The 27778-nt window shown below is 39.4% G+C and overlaps 1 long non-coding RNA gene across 1 annotated transcript in view; it reads left to right on the top strand.

Annotated features, from left to right (window-relative positions):
• The window catches only part of LOC117952709, an 8768-nt gene extending 1961 nt beyond the window's left edge, over positions 1 to 6807 (top strand). Inside the window, exons 2-3 of the long non-coding RNA XR_004658477.1 lie at positions 2033 to 2125; positions 6257 to 6807. This is a non-coding gene — a long non-coding RNA (uncharacterized LOC117952709). The remainder of the gene's footprint in view (positions 1 to 2032; positions 2126 to 6256) is intronic.
• The last annotated feature ends 20971 nt before the right edge of the window (positions 6808 to 27778 follow it).

Raw genomic sequence — 27778 nt, 5'->3', positions numbered from 1 at the left:
CCTGTGAAGCTAGCGGATGTTAGCCGCTAACTAAACCCCATAATCCAACGTCCCCCTCTACTCCGCCTGAAGCTAGCTAAAGTTTGTCGTCTCAGGGCACATTGTTGATGCAGAAACAGCTGCTAGTTCCATAGTAAAAATCTGCCAACTCCGCAAAACTCGTGAATCCTCCAAGCATCTATGGTCAAACTGGGGTAACTCTCCTACATTCAGCTAACAAGCGATCCCATTGGATTAATGCGTCCAATTACATTTTCCATTTATCTGCCTCTATTTTCGTTAACGAACTGGACCTTAACCATGTTTTTCTATTTTCTCTAAATGGACACGATGTATAAGCAGTCTATTTCCTAAAATGCATAATGTGCTTGGATACAATAAAGGAGGGTGCATGACAGTAAACTGCACACGCACACACACACACACACCGGTCACTGTCACCGGTCGCTGTCACAAAGCGATCCTGTACTTCAGTGGAGCCTGAAACTGATTGTCCTCCATGTGGTGGTAGTCAGACACTACAGGCCTGTCCCTCACAGGCTCAAATGCGTAATCCGTGCCATTAAAATGACTTTTTTTCATGTGTATATTATGTGCTGCAGCCGATGCCTGTATACCTTCGGAGGGCCTACCATGCCAGTGACGTCATCGATATTATCAGCATTCTAATACTAACAAACGCAATTTTTGTGTTGCTTAAAAAAAAGCTATATTGATTTTTTTAAAATGTTTTTTAGTGTAATTCATTTGTAATTATCATAACCAACAAGTTATCAAAAGTTAGTTTTTCAGTTCAGTTCATCTTTAATGTTGTGGGTGTTATTTTTGATGTTTTTTCCAAAGTTATTTGTTATTTCTAATGTTGACATTTTCAGCGCTTATTTTGAAGGCCCATTTTTTGTGACAGAAAAACTGAAAAGGGTCAAATTGACCCGAGGACAACATGAGGGTTAAATTAAATACATCTTCAAGAAGACAGGAACTTCAGTTGGGATTGCCCTTACATTATTGACGGCCAAAAGAAGCTTTGTGAACCAGTGTCCTTATTTTCTGAGCCCAATAGATGGCGCTCTCTGTTCAGCTATTGGTTGAGAATATACTGGATTGCAACGCCTTAGGCCTTTCTGTTAAAACCAAGAGCGCTAGTGGGCTCAGAAAATAAAGACATTGGTTCACAAAGCTTCATCCGGCCATCACTACCCTACACTGTACTATGTGATCCTAAATTCTCTTCCACTGAGATTTCATAAAATGCTTCTGTGTAAGTTATCAGTCTCACGAACATTTTTCACGTATGTGAAATGAGTTGTGCTGCTCCGTCGTTTTTCCTTAACACATAGAAAATAGTTGTTTGCTGCTATATTATTATGTTCTGAATATCGAGTACACATTCAAGAAACATTCATCCAATCAACTCGCACATGGCAGGTGCATTGCCATGGACCAACAGCAGTGCATTGTTTAGGCGAGGCAGCTTTATCTGTGTAACATATTTCAGCAACTGGGCAATTCCAAGTGCTTTACATAAAACATTAAAGAGATCATACAGTTCCAATTTTCAACAATGTATCCTTAAGTTGCACCTGATGAGCAGGCCATGCAGCGCCTTGCATGGCCGCTCTGTCACTGTCGCTGGATGTGAATGGATGAATGCTTTGTCCCGTAAAGTAGAAAGCTACTTTATGTATGCAAAAGCCTGCCTTTACCACTTACCATCAGATGGTTCTTGAGAACGCTTCCATCGGGCACGCCAACTGAAAGTGCTGCAAGCAGAAATACTGGGAACCCAACAATTGTCCTGTTACTAACAGGCACACGCTCCAAACGGGCACTGTACTACTTAAATGTTAGGTGGAGCAGATTTTGTTGAATTTACAAGAAAACCTTCACTTAAATAGATCACTCACATTTTGGTGTCAGGGCTATTTTCATAACAACAACTACATAATTCACTATTTCTGAATTGTGAAAATAAATGATTTTTCCCAACATGGTCAGTGAAACACTGGGTTTAATTTTGTTCTTTTTGTAGCCTGCAGGTATGTGGTGCTGAAGATCCGGGCTGCAGTGAGAGGCGATGGGCAGCCAGAGAAAACAAGCACCACTGCATGTGGCCAGGCTAAAGGTGCGTTTGGTTCAGATGTTTCAAGAGTCCAAATCAATAAGCCCTGCTGATGCTGCTACTGGACTGCTTACACAGAGATCAATGCCTTTTACCTAAGTTACCAGTTAGTCCAAATCAATATAACATTGAAACCTTTTCTGTAGCTGCATGGTCAGACAGGAACCTTCACATCGCCCGTGTGCTGTATCTGCAACAGTCCTCTCTTTTATTACACAAAACTATAACATTTGGTTCTTTGATTAATCACCACTATGCATCAACACATTTGTTCTACAGTATAGTTTGATAAGTGCGTCCTTAAACATTATGCTTTTTCGAAAACCTGATAACACATTCTGCCATTTAAATCGTTTCCCTTTCAAATTCTGTGGCAGTTTTGAATGAGTGCAGCAATTATGTCTTGTGATATCAAAGCATTTTGAATTTGATACAGCTCTGTTCTCTATCGTATCGAGACTATCTCTCCATTGTTACATATTCCATATGTACAGGGATCCAGTACATGGATACTTCTTTAAAGTCCATGTTGCAGGTTAACCACCACTGTTGATTAATGGGTACATACAGTACTCAAGATATTTATATGATGTTTAAAAAGATCTCCAAATAGTGTTAAAGGCCTGTTTTTGGTAGTTTTTGGTGTTAGCAGGCTTTTTTAATGTAATTTGGTGATGACGTCATGTTGGGGAGAGTAGCCTTAACCTAGTACGAAAACTATGGCGACTGACTGGGATGAGGAAGAGGTGGAAAGAACCACTAAAAACATGTAGGATGAACCGCAGCCATATAATTTCCAAACAGAACTGATGTCCGTCAAAGACAATTAAATACATGTTCTGAGAAGAATGAGTGGAGAGTTGGTGAAGTGTCCTGGTGAGTCGCTAGCTAGTGTAAGAACAGCAGTGCATACCTTGGCACTTTAGCTAATCTCACTCTTCTCGCCTTGGCCTCGCTGCAGGTGTCAAGTCTACTGAACAATAATTTAGCGGGCGTGAGACTACAGCTGGATATCATAATAAGGACGGATAATAGTTTTAACATGACTTTAAAATCGAGTCAAATGCTCAGGTTAATATTCGTTAACTTGTTCTTGTTTTCTGTTGTTTGTGAAGGAACTGTAGGGTTGCTGGTATAGTACACTAGTTAGGAAATACATAATAAAGCCCTATGCATGGTTGTACTATCCGTACTGTCCATTTACCAAATTGCAAAGAGTTAATTTCTTTGTCTAATAATATCAGGCTCTCTCCTCTATCAAAGAGTACGAGTCGTACTTGTGCCCTGGAGAATCTGACCTGGGAATAATTACAAAATTTGAATTATGTTTAAAGTTTTTAATAACCAGTGCCTGTAAAGACAATCCACCATGCCATCCGCAGATGCCAACTAAAGCCCCATCATGCAAAAAGATATCAGCCATATTTGAACACGGCCCAGAAGAGGCGTGTTGCAGCCCTTGATTTTGAGATGAGCTCATTCCTGTATGTAAAATGAATTAATGCCATGTCACAGAAAGAAATTCTGCTTTACCTGCACTCACCAGCAACAACTAGGCCATCCATTGCCCTGAGGTCAGTCAAATCCTTGGCATTATTTTTCTGCCAGGCCTGAATGATGACAGGGATGGTGTAATGGCGCTGATGCTGAAAGTAGGTGCTCGCACTGATGCACTGGTGGCCAAACAAGGTCATCATCCGCAATGTCTGGGAGCCCATACATCCAGTGAAATGAAGTGCCCCACTTAGAAGGAGGTTGCAGGCTGGCATATTCCTGTGTAGGATTGGCTGGTTTTGCCAGAAACGCTGATAGCTACAACGATGCACAGACCTAGATATGTTAAAAAATAAATAAATAAAGACTAATCAACAGTACATCAGGATTCAATATTGAGTAAGTACTGTACACTAACGGTCAAAGGTTTCTTGTTTTCAATGCAAACACTAATGATTGTGACCAGTGTCAACCACAGTAGAGGCGGTGTTGACACTGCGGGACCATCAGATTGCCAAGAAAGTGAGAGCTTGAGTTTCTATTTTGATGAAGACTGCATTTGAAGTACAAATGTCAGCATGTCCTGTTTGTAGCTATATTTTCTATGCAGAACAACAAGAAACGAGAAAGAAAATTCAATGTGTTGCTTAACTTTTGACCAGTAGTGTATATGATGGCATAAAAGCAAAGCATAAAGCAAGCCTGGCACATTGTAAATTAACTGTCAATAGAGAAATTTGAAAAAGAATCAACGTCAGCACAACATCCACAAGATATTAGATTGTTATAGCAACTAATGTGGATTGAGGGATGCACTGATGACTTGCAATAAGCAATGCTGGCAGACAGTCAGAGCTATCAGATTTTAATAAGATTTTCTAATCAGATATGGCATGCTGTGTACACAAAACCCTACCTGCTCTATTTTGATGAATGGTCCTCCCTGCTGCATGCTTCTTCTCTCAGACTTCTCACAACAGGACGGGCAAATGGCAAACAGGGCCATTGGTTCCTCTTTGCAAACAATACATTTATCAATGCCACCACAGCAAAAGAAGAAGGGGGGTGGGGGTAATCAAACTACCACAGATACACAAAAATAAAAATTCAAAGTTGGTCTATGTTGGTTTTAAATGATCTCACTCTTGGTGGTGGTCACACGTTTGTGATGGCTCCTCCTCACACAATTCCTCCTCCTCATCCTCCTGGCACCCACGATGAATCACTGATGACAGATAAAATAAGATAAGATAGACTTTATTAAAAAAATTCCTGTGCTAAAGCAGCTCAAAAGAAAAAATGTACACACATCCAAATAACACAAATACACATTAATAGACATATGAGAAAAAAATACATTAAGTACAAGAAATAGAAAAAAGAGAATTTGTTATAATAAGACCTAACACGGATAGATTGGACCCACTGTCTGAGGGTAGCCTCGTCCTTCATAGGGAAGCAATGGACCCTGTGTCCTGTTTGGGTGGAGTTTTTACACCCAGCACCAACACAGTAGTTTACCATTCTCAATCTGCCTACCTACCTACCTACCTATAGCTATCTATCTATCTATTTCTCTCTTTAAATATATGTCTATCTAAACTGTCTAAATCTATTTTTAGAATTAATTAACTTTGTGTTCATTGAATCTCTGAAGAAGGAGGCTTGGGTCCAATGGAAGGTTAGCACGCCGATTTATTAAACAAAAATGATAAGACAAAGCACAAAGAATTAAGCTGCAGCGAGCTAGAAATTGTTGGTTCACCCGAAAGTTTTACATCTATTACATATATTTTCGCCCTGAAACCTCGTCTCCCTCCCGCCTATATTCCTTCTAGTCCATGGGTGGTTACTTTTCACCCTCTTGAGTAAAACCTTCCTGATTGGCTCTTCGTTAGACTTGTCACATGTAGGACGAGTTGTTGGTTTCTTCGCTGTCCTTAGGGGTAGTTTTTTTGGACACAGATCAAAGGTTATTATTATGTAAGTAAGAAGTTCTAACAAAATAGTTTTCTTTTCTTTTACAGTGTGTTCTGGGGACAGACAGCTAGCAGATAGTGCGGAGATGCTCAGTGTGCTGTATGTGACAACAAATGTAGCCTAAAACACGTGTGAAATTGCTTAGAGCTCCTTTACTTACATTGTCGTAATGCAGTGTAACTGTAGCATGTAAATAATGCACCTAAACTACAAACGAGAGCAAGGGTGTTCAACAATCACCATTATGAATTAACAGTCAGGTGTAACCAAGATGACAGGTGAAGAATACAAACAACTAAATCACTAGTTAACTAACTTACAGAACTATAGACAACACAACAACAGGCTTAAATTAACTGATAACATCAGTTATACCACTCGCAGTTCTCAAGGACTCACACACACAATCACAGCCACATGGACAAAATATAAAATAATTACCACACACCAGATCCATGAAATTTTCAAACACTTGTTACTCCACACAGAAACAAACCAACCAAAACCCCCAAAAGTCAGTTTGGAGCAGCTTTGTTAAGCTTTGGAAATGTGTCTGTTTTTTTTATTTAGGGGCAAAAAGTGGAGGACAAACATTAAACCCAGTTATCTGCCTCTGCATCCCACCTCTGTCTATGTCTCTGATTCTGTCTCTCTGTGCAGGACAAACAGATGGCAGGATGAGCGCTGATGGGTCAGCCTTGATTTCCCAACCGACCCAGACAGTTGATGTCCTGCCAAAGAAAGACTGTGGATCCTGAAAGTAAACCAAGAGCTGGAGGGCAGTGGGAAGGTCTATAATGAGGAGACATACACATACAAGAACACACACACACACACACACACACACACACACACACACACACCTACACATACGTACATACACACACACACTCATTTGTTCTTTCCAAATGCAATGAAATCATCAATTCCTCTGCAGTCTCGCCACACAAACCATTCATTAAAGAAATCTGACAAAAAGACGTCGCACCTGTTTCCAGCTCTCGGTTTCCTTCATCCAGTGTAGACAGCAGTCCGAGTTGGCAGAGAGAATGAAAGCTTGATCACCAATTCCTCAGCCGAGGAACGGATCAGTCTGGATAAATATTAAAGACTCTGCTGATAAAGCTGCATCATGCCATGTATTGTAGACAAGTTCTTTTTTTCCTGGCTTTGTAATCATTTTCAGTAAAAAAAAAGAGCATTGTCCTTGATTTCTGTGTGTTCCTGGCTCTAGCTTGTGTGTTTGTGCGTGTGTGTGTGTGTTTGTCTCTCTAGGAAATATAGTATATTAATGGGTTGTTGCAGACAGAAATAGAATAACATAGAAAGAATTGCAGAAATCCTTTGTGTACCACTGACCACTTTTTACATTATGCTTATACGTATGTTGATTGTTCATTTTCCTTTTTGATAAAGGAACATTTGAGCAATCCAAACCACCATACTATTCTATTTGATACAATACCTTTTTCAAAAATAAAACAGAACACACATTGTTTACCTGAAGCCACATGCTTGCAGATTGGTCATTGGTCAAGAAGATGAGGGTGAACAGAAATAGATGTAAAACAATAGATGCAGTATATAATATACAGTCATAATTAGTGGGATAACCTTCTGCCATCTGACCTGGGTACTGTTTACAAATGTCAACTATGGGCAGCATATACTATAGCATACTATATTATCAGCTGTTCAGCACCTAATTGGTTTGCCAGAAGGACCAAAAAGACCAGAGAGGCTGGCATTACTTTCTACATGTCAGTATAGATAAGAAGTTTCTTTTTTCATATCAATTAAAAAACTACAAAAGGTCAGTGAACTACATAGCTTTACCACTATCTATTAAAGGACCAGTTGGGTTGTAAGTCAAAGTAATTGCTGATTGCTCTTAACAGCATTTAACTAATTGCTAAGCACATCATTTGTAACCAAAGACTGTATATATTGATATTTAACAGTCTATGTTTACAACTAACAAACATTGTTTTGTGTGCTATGCTCATAGGTTCGAAACATTAACGTTATAACAAAGTTAATAATGTTACTCTGCCATATGACAGATACTGTATTTATATAGACCTTAGAGGTCCCCTAATACTGTATCTAAAGTCTTTTATATAGACCTTAGTGGTCCCCTAATACTGTATCTGAAGTCTCTTTTATATAGACCTTAATGGTCCCTTAATACTGTATCTGAAGTCTCTTTTGGATAGGCCTTACTGGTCCCCTAATACTGTATCTGAAGTCTCTTTTATAGAGAACTTAGTGGTCCCCTAATACTGTTTCTTAAGTTTCTTTTATACAGATATTATGGGTCCCCTAATACTGTATCTGAAGTCTCTTTTATATAGGCCTTAGTGGTCCCCTAATATGGTATCTGAAGTCTCTTTTCTATAGGCCTTAGTGGTCCCCTTACACTGTATCTAAAGTCTTTTTTATACAGGCCTTAATGGTCCCCTAATACTGTATCTGAAGTCTCTTTTATATAGCCCTTAGTGGTCCCCTATTACTGTATCTAAAGTATATTTTATATAGCCCTTAGTGGTCCCTTAATACTGTATCTGAGGGCATATTTTTTAATGGACAGAGCATCCAGTTCAGCAAAGTGCTGCAAATACGGAAGTAACTTAAACCTGCATTCTATCTGAATTCCTGCAGAGGGCGACACACATGATGCAAAAGGAGGTCTGTTTCAATAGACGTCTATGCCGATATGACCAACTTCTTACTTGATATATTACCTCAGTAAACATGATCTACCATGCCTTAACTACATGTTCATCTTTTACTGTATTTACAAAGGTATCCACACTAATAAACTGAATGACCAGAGCCTACAGGTGGAAGACCTGTTGTGTAGACCGGCGTATTAAGTGCCATTTTATCTGGTCATGGAAAACAGACTGCGTTGACCACATCCAAAGTTCCCAAATGTGTTCTGATTATAATGATGCTAGAAAATCAGTTTTGGTTCAGCTTCTTCTGCTGAAAGGACAGACCAACTTTTAGCAGTTGGTATTTAGAGGTTCAATTTATTGTGGTTGACTTAGTTTTTCTGCTGTAGTTTAATAGGCGACAGTAGTAACATTAAATAGTTGTGTGGATTTTATAAATATTAAACTGAAATAAAATAATGGATCTACTCCAGCAGTCACCACCTTCACAGGTGAAAGTATTTTTTTTGTAATTTCACATAAAGGGTATTTTAATAGCTGGAACTGGTCCACCAGAAGTCCACACACAAGCACAATGTGAGTCATGTAATAGATGTCCTGGTGTTCCTGTTAGGCCTGCTGCTAGCTTCTCTGTCTCACCTCTGTCCCTCTCTGTCCTAATTGCAGGAGTGGAGTCTGGTGTGTGGGAGTCAGGGTTCCAGCTCCATATCATCTACCACAATCAACCTCTGCTTTAAATACCGGCTGATTCCTCCACTCTGCATCAGATCATAGTCACGTTGACCACAGTTGGTCTCGCTCATGACTAACCTTGCTATCTGTTGAGTTATTTGTGCCTCAGCTGCCACTGGAACCTGACTCCTGCCATCCACTGGACTCCGCCACCAGCCGGCCTACTGTCTTCCTCTGACAGACTCGCTCCTTCCCAGAAACCACCGGACCTGTTCCCCCCTCGGAAACCTAGACTCTATACTTGAGTACTTTAAATAAACCTGTTAATTCACACTCCTGGCTCTGCGTTCAGTTCACCATTCAAACAGTTACCACTTCAGAAGTATGTATCAGGCATTTAACTTATGTATGTGTGTTTTATTGTATTTAAACTGTTAGAATTAGATCTGGACATTGCATGTCCTTGCATGGTTTTAGTTTTCATACTTTAAAAATGTCAGTGCAGTAAATATCAGGTTAAACAGCACCTAGTGCATTTTCAATTACACTTGACTTAATTACACATTCTATCAAATTACCATTGTCTTTTTGTATGACTACAATACTGCATGCCCTTACAGTTGCTTCAGAAAAACAACAAATTTATTGCACATTGAAATGGGCATTAACTTAAAAAATGACAAACCACTAACACTGGCAACATTTCTAAGATTATCTTGAAAATTCAATGAAATAATGTAGTTCAGCTTTTACAATCCAGTGTAAATTCTACACATAAAACATTGCTGTGGCTTGAGGTAAGGGCAAACTCAACTGTCACAAGACATGTATACATCATAAAAGAAGTAGTAGAATCTCTAGTGCCACATTGTTAATTCCACTAGTAGCTGCAGCTCCTCCTTCATTCCTGCGATGAGGTTGACGCCTCCGACATCTCCCAGGTCATTCCCGCAGCATTCCCCAGTGTAGACTGGAAAAAGAAAGGGAGAAGGTTCTTCCACCGCAGACCCCCCCAGCCCAACCAATACATGTAGACATCTTCAACGCCAAGGTTGTTCCCCGTGGACTTTGCCTACTTGTCTCAAATGATCCAGACTGTTACTGTATGGAAAAACGCATTCTAATAGTGAGAGAAGTATCGTATTTAAGCTGTAGAGAAAAAAGATAAATGAACAGCACTCTTAATTACACACTATTTGAAAATGCATTATTACATCGGCTTAGTTGTACAAAAAAGTCTGATAAAAGTTTAATGTTGTACAGATAGAAAGAAAAAGAACAGTAACTATTAATATTGCTTACTTCTGGGGCATTGGGTGGGTGAACATGTCATCGTGGCTCACAGGACTCCTGTTTCTGAAAGAAAGAGAAAGAATCATTAATTTCCATTTGAGCCCCTTAACTATTTAAATATCCTTAAATATCTATGCATACTAGCATGTGACTGTACTTCATTAATTTTCTAAGAGAATACACATGAATCAACAACAGTCTATTGTTCTTTAGTGTAACTTTAACTTAGTTAAATGAGTTGACTTCTGCTAACGCTAGCTCTTAACAGCATGTCAAGGCTAAGTGCGCCAACTATAGAGTGACGGGGCAAACAGTAGCACGACATTATCGATGCATTATGGTTATTACAGTTAACCAAACGTTATAAGACACTTGGTTATACATGTGCTAATAGTTAGCATTAGATAATGATAAGCATTGACAATCCCCGTTTTGCATTTTGCTGCCACTACGTTTAAATTAGGAAAAACTAATGGGTGACGGCACACGTGTTCTGTCCATTAATATTAACGGTCTATGGTTGGGGGTGTGGCCTTGAACAACTGCCACTTTGCTCGTTTGAACTCCATGATGTCTCTCTCTCAAATTCTCCGGACGGGTAAAGCAGAGAAAAGGGAAGTAACATTGCCCCTTATGACCTCATAAAGGAAACAATTCCAGATCGGCCCATTTTTGTTATCTCAAAAGCAGAGCAGGATATCCAGGGCTCGTTTTACAGCTATCACCATTTCTAAAGGCAGGCCCGGGGAATGCATATTAATGTTATAAAAAAAACTCATAAAGTGACATTTTCATGCCATGGGACCTTTAACATTTACAAACTTCCAATCTGTTACATAAACACAGAGGAAAATATGGCTTTATGCTAAGACCTATTGCTACGATTGGAAAAGAAAGACCATCTCTGCGCTCATTTAATTGCACCAAATGGATAACTGCAACGAATTGTAGCTGATATGCATTGGGGCTGCAATATCAGGAGAATATGTAATTACAATTGTTTGGACGGAAATTGTGATTGCTATCTGATGCACAATATTGGAGGAAATGATCACTTTGTATTATTATTCTAATTTTCTTAGATTTTTGGGAGGATCAGTACCAAACAAAGATTTTTTTTTTGACCATAGGATACAAGTTGTGGGCCGGGACGTCACTGAAGCGCGCCAATACTTATTTTAGAATGGTTTGACAAATATTGTGCCTTCAACAAATATTGCACTAGTCCATATTGCGATTAATTGTGCAGCAATAATATACATCTCTGGAGTCACCATTGTTGAGGATTTCTCCCTCAGACCTCCAAAGTTCAATCTCATCAATTTTAATTCAGTTTTTCAGACAAATGCAACGACATACAATGACGCAAGGGATTTCCTTACGGATATGTGCCAAGTGAAGTCATCCCATTGCATTTTCATGCAATGGGATGACTGCTGCCACTACTGAGTGTTTTTACGTAGGACAGGAACCATTCATCATTCACACACTGTGGCCATGGCTGCCGTACACCTGCTCATTAGATAAAGACACACACACATATCTACTACACAATAGCGCAGCATCGGGGGAAACTTGGGGTTCAGTGTCTTGCCCAAAGCCACAGCTGCCCTCCTCTATGCCACAGAGGCTGCTAATAACAGTACAACTGACTGGAACTCAGCCCCCTCTAATCTTGTTGATACAGTTGCACCTCTCCACCTGGAATTCAAATGACATAAACCCATCTGTTAGCATCTCATCCTTTACAGCTCGTGATTTCTTTTTAATTACTTCTGCAGAAAAACCTCTGAGATTAGTTTAACTTCTGGGAAATCAGCAGTGCAAAATTCACATCTTGAATCCAACATAATCACTTTAAAGAGAAAAAAGGTCCAAGGCACACTTCTTGTGAAAAAATCAGAACTCCTTTATGTAGATGGCTATTTCAAATAAAAATCATTACATTAAAAATGGACAGGGCAGCAACCTCGAAGTATCAGCACAAAGCAACAAACAAAGGTTTGGATCTCAAGTGATTCTCCAAGCTTTCTTCTTGCACCTGGTGTAAATACCCTTTAGACAGGATCCAGTCTTTTACATGTCCTGCCGAACAAACCACTCTCCGAAGAGCTTTGCGGTCCTGTTCTTCATTAAAGGTGCTCTAAGTGATAACAATTTTTTTTTGTCACATACAACAAACATATTCTCCTCACTATCTGCTAGCTGCCTGTTCCCAGAACAACCTGTAAAAAACATCTCCTTACTATCTGCTAGCTGCCTGTCCCCTGAATGCACTGTAAAAAACATCTCCTCACTATCTGCTAGCTGCCTGTCCCCTGAAGACACCGTAAAAAACATCTTCTCACTATCTGCTAGCTGCCTGTCCCCTGAACACACTATAAAAAAACATCTCCTCACTATTAGCTAGCTGCCTGTTCCCAGAACACACTGTAAAAAAAAATCGTACTATCTGCTAGCTGCTATAACCAGGAACCGGGAAAAGGCAAAGTTTACGTGTGCCACTGTACTCTTTGCCTGCAACAACAGCTGAATGGCAAAGGGAGAAACAATGATTTTAAGCAGGGTTGTGACTCTGTGATTGGCCCTTGCCGTTTGTGTATGATTTTGATTGATTTGAACAGCTGATTCAAGTTAGGTGGAGCACTTATTAACAGTGAGTGTTAGGCTGGTAGTGGATTCAGGAGCAGACACAGAGGAAAGGGAAAGTAATAGAGGTTTATTTAATGCAATGGAAAAATGGTGCAAAGAAATCTTGTGGGACTGAGAGCAGGGAGACAGGTGGGAGGCAAGTCCAAAAAACAACGATTAGGCTCGTGTAGGCAGACTAGGCTTCCAGGACAGACGCAGGGATCACTGTGGGTGAACGGACAATCTGGCCAACGCTGGTTGGAAAGCCGGGGTTTAAGACGGGAGCGTTGATTGCTGGATCTGCTTCTGGTGTGTAGGCAGCCACAGGTGTCCTGACGAGGACGGAGAGAGAGCCAGGAGCAACACCCCCAGCTACATTATCGCATCATGCAGCCCTAACATTGCGTCCCATTTGGAAAATTGGGCTGGTCCTCCTTAGAAAAGACAAATACGTTTCACAGTACATCAGCCTCATTAGTTACGCTCCATTATGACATTAATTCCAGTTATTTTAATGTCAGCTCGCAGGACATTTTGAAGCTGTACCACATGTCAAACTGATTCAGTACGAGGACAATAGGGAGACAAAGTGAGCAGAAGGAGCAGCACACAGTGCCTGCTTGAGCATACAGTATCAGCATTGGTTAATTCAGACATTTTTCATAATTTCAGCAATTATTGTGAGAAGCTATATGAACATGATTGGGTGGCATCGAGGCAATTTGCATGTTGTTGCAAATACTACTTTATATTAAATACAACAATGTACAACACTGCAAGGTTTAAATCAACTACATGTACAATCATGCTAACAAACAATAAGCGCCGCAGAAAATGACCATTAACGAGTGCTATGAGAATGACCCAGTTTACCTGGGCTTCTGCTGCTGTTCTTGCAATACATTTGGTCCAAAACAAACTTGCACTTCAGCTGTGAAGATGTGAGCGAGCAGAGGGGGGCTGAGTGGGATAAACCAATCACCAATCAGAAGACAAAACGCTCTTTTCTGTTCTTCTTCATGTGGCCCAACAAGCCAGGGTCATTTTATTTCAAAAGCTTTGTTGTGTATTGCTAAATTCAACGATGCGGTGCGAGTGGAAGAAAAAATACAAGTACATCATTTTTTTTACAAGCTCTCAAATCATATTCTACAAATGCTCACATCACATCTACGAGTTCAATTTTAGTTGTTCTCAAAGTTCTCACGGAACTAAGTAGATGTTTTTATAAGAGTTATACAAGTAGTTGATAGTACAACAAGTGGCCAATTCCTCCCTCTGTTTATTGTGTGTCTTTTGCAGTGACTTGTTTTAATTAATTTATCTTATTTAGTTTGCTGTGTTTTTAGGAGGTTTTAGACCACTTCCCTCCTTAGATTGTGGCTTTAACTCTTGTTGTGTTAGTATCTCCTCCATTTTATTTATGACTAATTTAAATTCCTGACATTAGTATTTTAAATTTTTAGTTTTATTTTGATTTAATTTTGTTGTGTATTTATATTTTTTTACTGATTGTTTTAATACAATATTTATACATTTGAATCTACATCTCTTGAGTTTTAATTGTGGACATGCCTGTGTTCCAGGGAACCCCATATGAAAAACAAAAGAGTAATACAATGTAAGGAGTTGGCTTTAAATCACAAACTCTGAGTGAAAGTCTCAATGTGGCGTTGTCGATATTTCACCAGTAATCCATTTTGACCGACACCCTCTAAGTGTCGGTTGCAATTTGAAACCCAGTTCTTTGCCATAAATATTAAAGCAATAATCACAGGAAATGTGATACATCTTTGTATTCAAAACAATCCCTTCAAAGTAAAACTGAAACTAACAAGAGAACACCTCCACAGATTACACACAATGTCTGCTTCAACCTTTTTGCAAAACATTACACACTGTGATTTGTAAAACTACACACACATTTTCACACCTTAGACACAGAAGGATTGTGAGGTTACTTCCTTGTCATTACATAGCCCCGGATTGCCAATGACCACACTATTGCAGACACTTTTGCAGACAGTTTCACACTGCTGTGATGAATAAAAAACACATTTGTAAAAAATGTTTAAAAGTTTTAGGAAATTAGCAGGACCAAGTGGACCAAATGTGGTACACTGTCGCTTGGTTCAATGTCTCATTCCATCGGGCTGCTCTGGTCCAGAATTGGTTCCACAAGCACACTGATTGCTGTGACAATCTCGTGCAATCTGTCAAGAAATGCAAATACTAGATTTGCATTATAGGGCCCCAGCTTTACATGGAGGTAAAGTACCACACTTAGTGTTTCAATCAATTCAATCAATTGAAAATAATTTTTGAATTCTTATACCTTCCCCCAAACTCCTCTTTCCTGAAACCAATAGAAGAGTTTTTTCAGCATGGCTGTGGACAACCTGCAGCCCTATGACCGTTGGCCTTGGAGCAGGCCTGTGATCATATCGACTTAGCTTCTGTGCAGGAATAGATTTGTCACACGAGACAATTCTTCCAACAATGCCTTGCTGATAAAGTCATAGCCTGTGATGTGGATGAAATCTTCTGGCCTGATCAAGCCAGACCGAGAGATGACGAATAGTTACAGTATTCTTGTTGCTTTTACAGAAGTTTTTCTTCAGAGTCAAAGTGTATATACAGCACTTCATGTAGTAATTTTTATATTTTTATTTGTCTACAACAATTTATATTTGTTTCATTGATTTCATTGTTGGTTGATTACTGTAACTGATTATGGTAAGAAATACTGTAATGTATATTCAAGTATTGAAATAAATACTTGAAATATTCAGTGTTCAGCATCATTGATGTGCAGTGCTTGGTATGTTTATTGTAGACCTGTTTATTTACATTCTCCCTATATCTTAAACTAATCATGAAGAATGTTGTGGGTTTGTCACTATTTTTCATCTAAATTATCCCTTACATAACAATGTCTGGCCAAAAATGTAGCACATGCTATTTCCTAAAATTAGTTTTTACAAATGTGTTTTTATTAATCACAGCAGTGTGAAACTGGCTGCAATTGTATCTGATCGTTGAGGTTGGTTAAATAAAAACATTTTCACAAATGTGTGAATGTGTTTTGACAGAAGTGTGTCATTTTGCAAACAATGTGGAAATTATGCAAATTGAGTTTGGTGTTTGGATAACTGTGATTATATTTTGAAAAAAAGAACCCGGTTTTCAAAATTGTGTGTAAACAACTGAAAAAAACTAACATAGGCTTTGCCCTCTAAGAGCTGTTGCTATTGAGGTTTATCCCTCATGCATGCACAGTCGTCACGGGCCTCTCTTACATATGCAGTTACTGTATATAATTCAAACCCTGTTACGGTAAGCGTACCTGACTCATTTTCCGTTTCCTGTGCCTGTGTGTTGGTTGCGTGTTGGTAGCTTTGTTGCTCACTTAAAAACAGTTCAGTTTGTTAGAGTTGCTATTACAGCGGCTAACTGTCCGCTAAACACTTATTCTTATAGCAGTTCTGCATAAGCACTCACATATCTTCTCATTTTTTTAAGCGACATTTGTTAAATAACAACTGTTTTAACGCTTGGTAGCTAACGCTACCGTACTTTAGCTTAGCTGCTAGCGACTTTAGCCTAGCAGTTAGTTATGTCGGCCCCCTCTTCTCCTTTCTCCTGCTCGATGTGTGAGATGTTTAGTTACTCCTCTGCATTCTTTAACGGCAGTGGCGTGTGTAACAAGTGTAGTTTATTTTTTGACGTGGAGGCGAGGGTAAGTGAGTTAGAAGTCCGGATCCGCACCATGACAGATCAGTCGTTAGTTACTGTAGCTAACCCCCCCTCGGTAGTCGGCGCGGGCCGGCCTGAGTTAGCCTCTGGTAGCCGTCCCCCGGCATCTCCTGGGCAGCCAGGTCATAGTGCCTGGGTGACTGTGCAAGGACGAGGCCACCAGCCTGTTAGCGTTTCTAACAGATTTTCCCCACTCAGTAATACACCCGCTGAGAAACCAACTCTGATTATCGGCAGCTCCATTTTGAGAAACGTGAAGTTAGTGAAGCCGGCAGCCATAGTTAAGTGCATCCCGGGGGCTAGAGCGGGGGCAACGTTGAGTCTTATCTGAAACTGCTGGCTAAGGATAAACATAAATACAGCAAGATTGTTATTCACGTTGGCGTTAATGACTCCCGGTTACGGCAATCGGAGGTTACGAAGATTAACGTTGAATCGGTGTGTACATACACCAAGTCAATGTCGGACGCCGTAGTTTTCTCAGGACCACTGCCAAATGTCACCAGCGAGGACATGTATAGCCCCATGTCGTCATTTCACCGCTGGCTATCGAGGTGGTGTCCAGATAACGATGTGGGCTTTGTGGATCACTGGCAGTCTTTCCGGGGAAGACCTGGTCTGATTCGGAGAGACAGCATTCATCCCAATTTGGATGGAGCTGCTCTCATTTCTGGAAATCTTGACAGGTTTATTAGTGGACCTAATCCTTGACAATCCATAGTTGGGACCAGGAGGCAGAGTCCCAGTCTAACACACTTCTCTGCTCCTTTATTCCAGGTGTTACCTAGTAAAAACCCCATATTGACGGTGTCTGCCCCCCTACCATTGAAATTATTTAAATCAAAGGTAGACAGTAGAGGAGCTGTGCATGAAAACCTCATAACAATTAATACCACAAGTGCAATAGTGCAAAAGAATAGGAGAATTAAATGTGGACTCTTAAACATCAGATCTCTTTATTCTAAAGGGGTACTAGTAAATGAATTAATATCAGATTCTAATATTGATTTATTCAATATCAATATATATCAATATGTTAGTCTAAATGAATCCACCCCCCCCCCAGTCATATTAATACTCACAGTGCTCGAGGCACAGGCCGAGGAGGTGGAGTGGCAGCCATCTTTGATTCTAGTCTACTAATCAGCTCTAAACCTAAACTAAATTATGACTCATTTGAAAGTCTTGTTCTTAGTCTTTCACACCCAAGTTGGAAATCAATGCAGCCAGTTCTATTTGTTATAGTGTACCGAGCACCTGGTCCATACTCTGAATTTTTATCAGAATTTGCAGAGTTTCTGTCAAACTTAGTGCTAAAAACGGACAAAGGGTTATTATTGTAGCGGATTTTAATATTCATGTGGACGATGAGAATGATGGCCTTAGCACTGTGTTTATCTCTATATTAGATTCTATTGGCTTCTCTCAAAGTGTACATAAACCGACTCACCTTTTTAATCACACCCTCAATCTTGTTCTGGTACATGGTGTTGAAATTTAACATTTAATAGTGGTCCCACAGAATCCCTTTTTATCTGACCACTGTTTGATAACTTTTGAGTTTATACTGCTGAACTACACGCCATTAGGCAAAACCTTCTATACAAGATGTCTATCTGATAGTGCTGTAGCTAAATTTAAGGATGCGATTCCGTTAGCATTTAATTTATTACCAAATCACAAAGTAACGAAGGACTCCTATGCTATTAGTCCCTCCCAAATCAATCATTTTGTTGATAGTGCAGCAGGCTCGCTACGAATGTCTCTCGACTCTGTTGCCCCTCTAAAAAAGAAGATAATAAAACAAAGACAGTTAGCTCCATGGTATAACACTGAAACTCGCAAATTAGGCAAATATGGTGGAAACTTGAGAAGATCTGGCGCTCCACCAAACTGGAAAATTCTCGTTAAATCTGGCAAGATAGTCTTAAAACGTATAGGAAGGCCCTCCGTAATGCCAGAGCAGCGTACTACTCGTCATTAATAGAAGAAAATAGGAACAACCCCAGGTTTCTTTTCAGCACTGTAGCCGGGCTAACGGAAGGTCACAGCTCTACTGAGCCAAGTATTCCCATAGCTCTTAGTAGTAACAACTTTATGACGTTTTTCAATGATAAAATTATAACTATTAGAAGCAAAATTCACCAAGACATGCCTTTAACTGGCACTGACTTATCTCTAAACTCAGCAACCTTAGAAACAGCTGTAAAACCAGATATATGTTTAGACTGCTTCACTTGATCTTTATCAATTTAATTCAATTATTTCTTCATCTAAGCCATCAACCTGCCTCTTGGATCCCATCCCGACTAGGCTACTTAAAGAAGTTTTACCATTAGTCAACACTTCGCTACTGGATATAACCAATCTGTCTTTATTAACAGGCTATGTACCACAGCACTTTAAAGTTGCTGTAATTAAACCTCTTCTGAAAAAGCCAAACCTTGATCCAGATGTTTTAGCCAACTATAGACCTATATCTAACCTTCCATTTCTCTCCAAGATTCTTGAGAAAGTAGTCGCCAAACAGCTGTGCGACTTTCTGCATAGCAACAGCTTATTTGAGGATTTTCAGTCAGGATTTAGAGTTCATCATAGCACAGAGACAGCACTTGTGAAAATTACTAATGACCTCCTAATTGCATCAGACAAAGGACTTATCTCTGTACTTGTGTTATTAGATCTTAGTGCTGCATTTGATACCATTGACCATTATATTTTATTACAGAGATTGGAACATTTAATTGGCATTAAAGGGACTGCTCTAAGCTGGTTTAAGTCTTATTTATCAGATTGATCTCAGTTTGTTCATGTTAACGATGAATCCTCTGTGCACGCCAAGGTTAGTCATGGAGTCCCACAAGGATCTGTGCTCGGTCCAATCCTGTTCACTTTATATATGCTTCCTTTAGGCAGTATTATTAGGAAACACTCCATAAACATTCATCGTTATGCAGAATGAAAATAATAAAAATGATGCAGAAAAACTAGTCCATGCATTTGTTACTTCTAGGTTGGATTACTGCAATTCTTTGTTATCAGGCTGCTCGGAAAAGTCCATAAGGACTCTTCAGCTGAACCAGAATGCTGCGGCACGTGTTCTGACGGGAACCAGGAAAAGAGATCACGTTTCTCCTGTTTTAGCTTCTCTGCATTGGCTTCCTGTAAAATTTAGAATAGAATTTAAAATCCTTCTTTTCACCTACAAAGCTCTTCATGGTCAGGCTCCATCTTATCTTAAAGAGCTGATAGTACCTTACAACCCTACAAGAGCACTACGCTCCCAGAATGCAGGGTTACTGGTGGTTCCTAGAGTCTCTAAAAGTAGAACGGGAGCTAGAGCATTCAGCTATCAGGCTCCTCTCCTGTGGAACCAGGTTCCAGTTTGGGTCCCGGAGGCAGACACCGTCTCCACATTTAAGAGTAGGCTTAAGACTTTCCTTTTTGATAAAGCCTATAGTTAGGGCATAGAATCGAATATTGTTAGGGAGTAGTAGTTAGTCACATAGTTGTCAGATTTATCTATCATATAATCAAGAATATAATAAAACTAAAGGGAGACTTGGCATACAGCCCGATCCGGTTGGGGAGAGTTCTAGCCCGATCCGGTTGGGGAGAGTTCTAGCCCGACCGGGCTGGAGCTCTCTTTACCTTGTTTCTCTTGGTTTTGCTGTAATAATAGTTTTAGACAGCTGGGGACTTATTTTGATACACTGAGCTCCTCTCTCCTCTATCTTTCCATCTTTCCATTTATGTGCATCCATGTCCCAGAAATGTTTGTTACTAACCTAGCTCTGGGGAGTCATTCCCCGGAGTCCTTATGTTCTTTTTCCCCAATACGTTCCCTTGGATCAGAGAGGCTCCAAAATCAGGGTAGCAGCTGTCGCCTCCATGTTCTGTGATGCCATGTTCAACTGCTACACTGCAGTGCCCAGCTACGTCCTGCTACGTCCTGCTGTGCCTTGTAATGCCGCACAGCGTCCTGCTATGCCATGAACTACTACAAAATTCGAACCCCAACCGGCCCGTCAGACACCGCCTACCAAGAGCCTGGGTCTGACCGAGGTTTCTGCCTAAAAGGAAGTTTTTCCTCGCCACTGTCGCACTGTTGCTTGCTCTGGAGGAAACTACTAGAACTGTTGGGTCCTTGTAAATTCTGGAGTGTGGTCTATCTGTATAGTGTCTTGAGATAACTCTTGTTATGAATTGATACTATAAATAAAATTGAATTGAATTGTATATCATAGCTGAGAGACCTGTGATCCATTCCAATTTTTCCTGTCTGCCTGTGTACCGGCTGACGGGCTTGCTACAGCCTGCCGTCAGATTTCCACCCGAGTTGCGAGGCATGACTGGGCCGGGGCCTGGGTGGAATCTCAAAATAACAGAAAACAAAAAAATGGCGTCGGCAAAAGTTTGGGCACCTTGCAGAGTTTATAGCGTGCACCGGCCCCTGGGATGGGACCTGACAGTGTCATGGATTGTTCTCCATCATCGTCTGGAAAGACCAGGTGATGTCAGTCTTAAGATTTTAAATGCCCAGACTCGTCTGACTTTGCCCCAACAATCAGCACCATGGCTTCTTCTAAGCAGTTGTCTAGAAAACTGAAACTGAAAATAGTTGACACTCACAAAGCAGGAGAAGGCTATAAGAAGATAGCAAAGTGTTTTCAGATGCCAATATCCTCTGTTCTAAATGTAATGAAGAAATGTCCCTCATCAGGAACAGTGGAAGTTAAAGCAAGATCTGGAAGACCAAGAAAAATATCAGACAGAACAGCTTGCAGGATTGTGAGAAAAGAAAGTCCAAACCCACGTTTGACTGCCCGATCCAACCAGAAAGACCTGGCAGACACTGGAGTTGTGCTACACCATTCCACTATAAAGAGATACTTGTACAAATATGGTTTCCTCACCTTAAAAATCAGCATTTGAAGTTTGCAAATGAACATATAGACAAGCATGATGCATTGTGGGAACAAGTGCTGTGGACCGATGAGGTTAAAATAGAACTTTTTGGCCGGAAAGAGCGAAGGTACGTTTCTGAAAAGAAAGGGCACAGAATGTAATGAAAAGAACCTCTGTCCAATTGTTAAACATGGGAGGATCAATCGTTATTTGGGGTTGTATTGCAGCCATTGGCACAGGGAACATTTCACAAGTAGAAGGAAAATCGGAATCACTGAAAACTAATTCAACAAAATGGACACTAACTTGATGCCATCTGTGAAGAGGCTAAAGTTAAAGAGAGGATGGCTTCTATAAAAGGATTATGATCCTAAACACACCTCAAAATCCACAGTGGATTACATCAAGAGGCTGAAGGTTTTGCCATTGCCTTCACAATCTCCTGACCTCAACATAATTGAAAATCTATGGATAGACCTTAAAAGAGCAGTGCGTGACAGACAGCCCAGATATCTCAAAGAAGTGGAAGAATTTTGGAAGGAAGAATGGGCACCACAAACAAGAATTGAAAGACTCTTGGGTGGGTACAGGGTATTCATTCTGCAAGTTTTTTTGTTTTCTGTTATTTTGAAAGTGTAAATGATGGAAATAAAATCTAACTTTTTGTGACATATCATACGAATGTCTAATCGGTAATTTGAAGCTTTTTGGAGATTTTTCCTTCTTTTCTTGGCTTCTTTATGCACACTAATACAAATTTTTACCTGGGGTGCCCAAACTTTTCAGCCCCACTATATATACCCGCATTTGTTAGGCCTACCTTTCATTCACAGAGGTCGCCAAAACTGCGGTGCTTCATCCTCATTTTGTGGTAGCAAATGTTGCATTTCATCTTCTGTTTCATGAGTTGTCTTTTCTTTAGCCATTTTATTAGTTCCTTGTGGTGTTTTCTTTTCAATCGGCTACCTTCAATTAACTCCCTTAGTTCACTTGCTAAACCAGGCATTTTCCAATAAATGGGCTACACATGGAAGTTATTTGGACCAGACCAGCCAAAAGTGCGCCCAAATGCCCACAGCCCGCCCGCCACCGGTCCACGAGTTCATTCCCTAAACTGGAACCCGCCCCTACTCTGCCTCTGATTGGCTCTGACCCTACCCAACCAATTCACTCCTCATGCATCCAACTCTGAACTCACCCAACCCAGAGTGATAGCTAGAGAAATACACCCAACCTAACAAACTGTTTAATTACACTCGTTTGTCTAAGGGAAGGTAGATCAAGACGGCTCTTTTGTCCCTCACCTACCCCCTTTAACATATGTAAGTATTTTGCTTCACAAATGGAAGTAAACTTCTGTCTCCAACCACTTGGTGTCTTTAGGCTAGGCTAAGTGAGATGACTAAAATTTCTGAATTGTTCAGTGGAAATCGTGTTGGAACATTTGTTTTCACACATAGCTAGTTTTAAATCCCCAGGCTCACTATTAACCAGCACTTCGAATGAAGAGGACATGTATTTTTAATGTTTTGTTTTTAGATTCACTTTCCTCCAAATTTTAATTTAAATGCAATTTTCAGAGAATACGCTAGAATTGGCATTTTGTAGTAAACCCTAATTAAGCTGTGATTGAACTTTCTTTGTGGGTATTTTGATGTTATTAACACTATTATTTTAATCATACTATTTCCTATTGTTTTAGCCAAGAACACTGCTTTATGGATGGAGTCCAACCAAGCTACATTTGGATCTGCATCCTCCTCATCCACTCCCTCCTCCTCATCTTCAGAGGGCGAGAAGAAGAAAAAAACGGCACAAAAACAAGCATCACAAAAAGCACACAAAAAGAGATACATCCAAAAGGGCAAAAAGAAAAGAAGACAAAAAAAGAAGGTGGCAATAGAAGGACATCCCTTGTCAAAAGAGGTTAATAAATGGGCCAAAGTACATTTACATGTTTTTAAATTGTGGTTAAAATTAGAAATCTGAAACACTTCTACTTAGGTTTGATTTTTAGATTGGATGCACACTAGAGTTTTATTGATCATCAATGATTAAAAAAAAACTTTATTAACCTTTAAGAAACCATTTTTTCAGTACAGTGTAAACATTACATAGATGGATAGGACCAGAGATATACCATCTCTATACATTATTTAGATAGATAATTAATACTTTGTTAAGGGTTACTAGTTGGTCTGTAAACTGTCTGTTAACAGTGTCTGGATGATTATTATAAAGTTATGACTGTTGTTTTCCATAGTTTTTGGCCCTTCATAATATTATATACAAAAAAAACAAATATGTATATAAATAAAAAAATGCACCTGCAAATGAGGGTGGGATATAAAAAACACACCAGATAACCAGATTAAATTCAGTAAATATGACAAAAAATTAAATTAAAGTTACTTACTGAAACTTAATTTTTTAAGTAAAGTGCTAGTGGTAAGTTTTCCATGATTGTGTTGCAAAAAAGTGGTATTGGTGCACGTCTAATTTTAGGGTGTGGTCTAATATTTAAAAAGAACAATGTCCATACATGAAAATTAAATAAACATGCACACACCTTTACATTAGACAGTCCTTTCTGCACATTACAATTTCAACATCACTCCAGTTAGCTGCGCAACTGATTACTTTTGCTCCCTCTTATTGTGTATGTCTTACCCTTACTTTATTTTTAGCTATATTAGCCCTTACTTGTGGATGACTTGTGTCAATGTTAATGATGTCTTCACATCTGCTGAGGAAGTCAGCTGTCTTATGTAGTTTGTTGTATCCTGTCATTAGTTTTTCAAACTTAGGTGGGGAAGATATGGCAAGCTCTGGAATGGGCACTTTAGACCTCACTGTCAGCTCTGTCACTCCAGCATGTGCACATCCTTCTCCCAATTTTATGCCATGGTTGTATGCCCTCTACACCCTCTTGTATTTGTTGGAGATTTCTATCGGGCTTCTGGCTACAAAAGTAGATAACAGATAACAGATAGATAAACTTGTCAATCATTTGACTACTTAAAATAAGCATTATTTATAGACGTATGTATCTGTATGAGACGAAACAAAAAACAGTTAACCCTGTAGAAATGTGATAAGATAAACTATAAAACCTAAATAATGGAACAAACTATTAAACCTAAATAAGGGCACAACTACTAACTTGCCATGTATAATTCTCCTTCCACAGATGTGACTGATGTCTTTAACCATCTTAAGTATTTGTAGTTCACTTTTAAAGCAAACTAAAACGTTTCCTGGTTAGGTTTCTTTGGGTGTAGTTTAGGTAAACGTGATATGCTTCAAGGGGAAGCTTACTCTTACCCAGAGTTGTATATATCCATCCAGGTAATTTTGGTGTATTCTCGTATTGCCAGATCTATCTCCACAGTGCAGTTTCAGCACTTTAGTAAGGTCTGGCTATAAGGTTTTATCCCTAATGTAGCAGTGGTGGGGGAGGGACATCTGCACATGACAGACGTGCCAGATGCCAGGCATTAACCCGGCAAGATACATCTGGCCAGCATAGGTTTGCTGCGATTTGCAGAGATTTTCCACACGTTTTTCAGAAAGCATTACATAATAACTAACAATAATCCATATGGATAATGGATAACTATTCTGGCAGGGTACTTTGTTGGAAAATATTACAAGAAAATGATACAAACCGAATGTCGATCCTTCATGGTTGATATCTTCAAACCTCACCAAATCACACTGACACAATCTGGATGGATCAATAGAACTCTGGTGTGCATATAATCTAAACTTCAAACCTAAGTAGAAGTGTTTTAGATTTCTAATTTTAACCACAATTTGAAAACATGTAATTGTACTTTGGCCCATTTATTCACCTCTTTTGACAAGTTATGTCCTTCTATTTGTCAACTTCTTCTTTTGTCTTTTTTTCTTTTTGCCGTTTTGGATGTATCTCTTTTTTGATTGCTTTTTGTGATGCTTGTTTTTGTGCGTTGTTTTCTTCTTCTCGCCCTCTGAAGATGAGGAGGAGGTAGTGGATGAGGTGGATGCAGATCCAAATGTAGTTTGGTTGGACTCCATCCCTCCAGCAGTGTTCTTGGCTAAACAATAGGAAAGAGTACAATTAAAATGTGTTAATATTAACATCAAATGTAATCTTGTTAGTGTGCAATTACTCACTACAGCAAAATATAATATGCAGCATAGTAAGAAATACACCTGCTAATTGCCGGTGGAAGAGAGTCCCTGTCATTTTACAACTGCTTGATTCGTCTTTTCAGCAAGCCGTCTTTTATCTTTGCCTTTTGGAGCAGCACTGAGGCTGTTGGAGGCATATCGATGGCTGGAAATAAGAGAAATAAATGTAAGTGCATCTAAAAATTTAAACATTAAATACATGACCTCTTCATGTGAAGTGCTGGTTAATAGTGAGCCTGGTGATTTTAAACCAGCTATGTGTGAATATAAATGTTCAAACACTATTCCACTTTACAATTCAGAAATTGTAGTCATCTCATGATCATCATTACCCGATGCCTAATATAGTATGTAAAGGATATAATGTGTTACGATAAACTGCTAATTTACAGCACTACTAATAATTAGTAAACCTTTTTTATTATAATTTAATTGTTTGTTAACAGCAAACTGACTGTTTCCTAACAGTTGAATGATAATAAACTAAAGATTAATTAACTACTAAATTACCATATATAAATGATGGTTATTATAAAGTGTTACCGGAGGTCAGATCAGGTCAAGGTCGGCAGCAAGGCTTTCTAGCGATGTTTCCTCGCTGGCCGAGCCCTACTGTTAAAAAGTGTTTAGATAATTACAAGGTATTTATTTAGAAGTGGGCTGGCTGATAGTTATCTATCTATGACAGTGACAATGGTGTTATGATTCAGATGGTCTCCCAAGACAAGACAGTGCTCACCCAACTGGTCAATAGGAACGTGGCCCCGCCCATCACACTATTTTCACATGGAGAGAAAAAAGAGCAAAAAAAATGTTTCACACTGATAGCAAAAAATATGTATTTCAGAGTTTAAAAACTTTTTTTGAGAGAGATTTTTTGTTATGGGTATGATAACTTTTTCTCTCAAACATTTTTTTTTCTCTCAGATCATTAATTTTCTCGCTTGTAATAAAGCAACAATTCTAGCTCCACACACTTTTGCTTTTCATTTGTTATAGTTGGACCCTCATTTTGATAAATTTTTGATTTAAAATTGAAATTTGTGATGCCCGTAGTTATTATAAACATTTTAAACAATGTGAACATTGAAATGGCCATCACCTTTCGCCTTAATGAATTTGAAGTTGGAAGCGATGACACAGAGAGAAGCAGAGACTACAAAGTAAAAGAAGAACTGAAGCATGAAAACACCTAAGAATGGTACTGGGAAAACAAAGCAGAACACTGCAAAACCGGAAACAGTGAACAAATGATAGGACGGACAGCAAACAAACATGGGATAAATAAAACTACAACTAAAAACCACAACCGTGACAATGACACAAGTGTTGTCTTTTCCTGGTTTTAAAGTCTGCATTACAGTCATGTGATGTCATTTTCTGTACCAGACTTACTACCTGTTTAATGATTTGCCCTTATCATTGTTTCCACATTATTGTTGATTATTCATCTAAACTACTATTGTGAAAATATTTTGTAAAAACCCAGATAGTTAACCCTATAATGGCGCCACAATTTTGTCAAAAATACCATTATATTTGATGGTTTGAATATCGCCCTGCTCTACTTAAGTGTTTTTTTTTTATAATTATTACACACACCCTGCCTGGTAACTCCCAATTTCCACCGGTTAGAGAGTGTCTGCATTTTGTCTCTGCCACGTGTCGGCTCCGTCAACACCCACCAGGTCCGGATTTGTTGTAGAAAGGCTGCAGCCATGACTGACAGCCAAAGTCTCGAGGACCCACAAGATCTTGCGAATTCATGTAGAATAAAACCTACAAACATATCGTTTGTTTCCATCCAGAGGAGTAGTGGGGGAAACAACTCTGTGCTGTGTTTTCAAGGTGTAGTGCAGGGAGATATGATCAGCCGTGAGCATGGTCTATTTTAATTTGCAAGTGTGTTTATGTGTCAATTGCGTGGGTCTTGACAACAGTGTCATATACATTTATATATTTCGTAGTTATTTTATGTTCACTTTGGTGGTGCAGAGGAAGATGTTATCTGTGTAGTACTTAGGTCTGTTTACAATACATACGTGTATACAAACACAAGGTGTGTTCT

Source organism: Etheostoma cragini, chromosome 11 (assembly GCF_013103735.1).
Source record: "Etheostoma cragini isolate CJK2018 chromosome 11, CSU_Ecrag_1.0, whole genome shotgun sequence".
NCBI classification, from domain to species: Eukaryota; Metazoa; Chordata; class Actinopteri; order Perciformes; family Percidae; genus Etheostoma; species Etheostoma cragini.
This window is presented reverse-complemented; position numbering and strand designations above follow the sequence as displayed.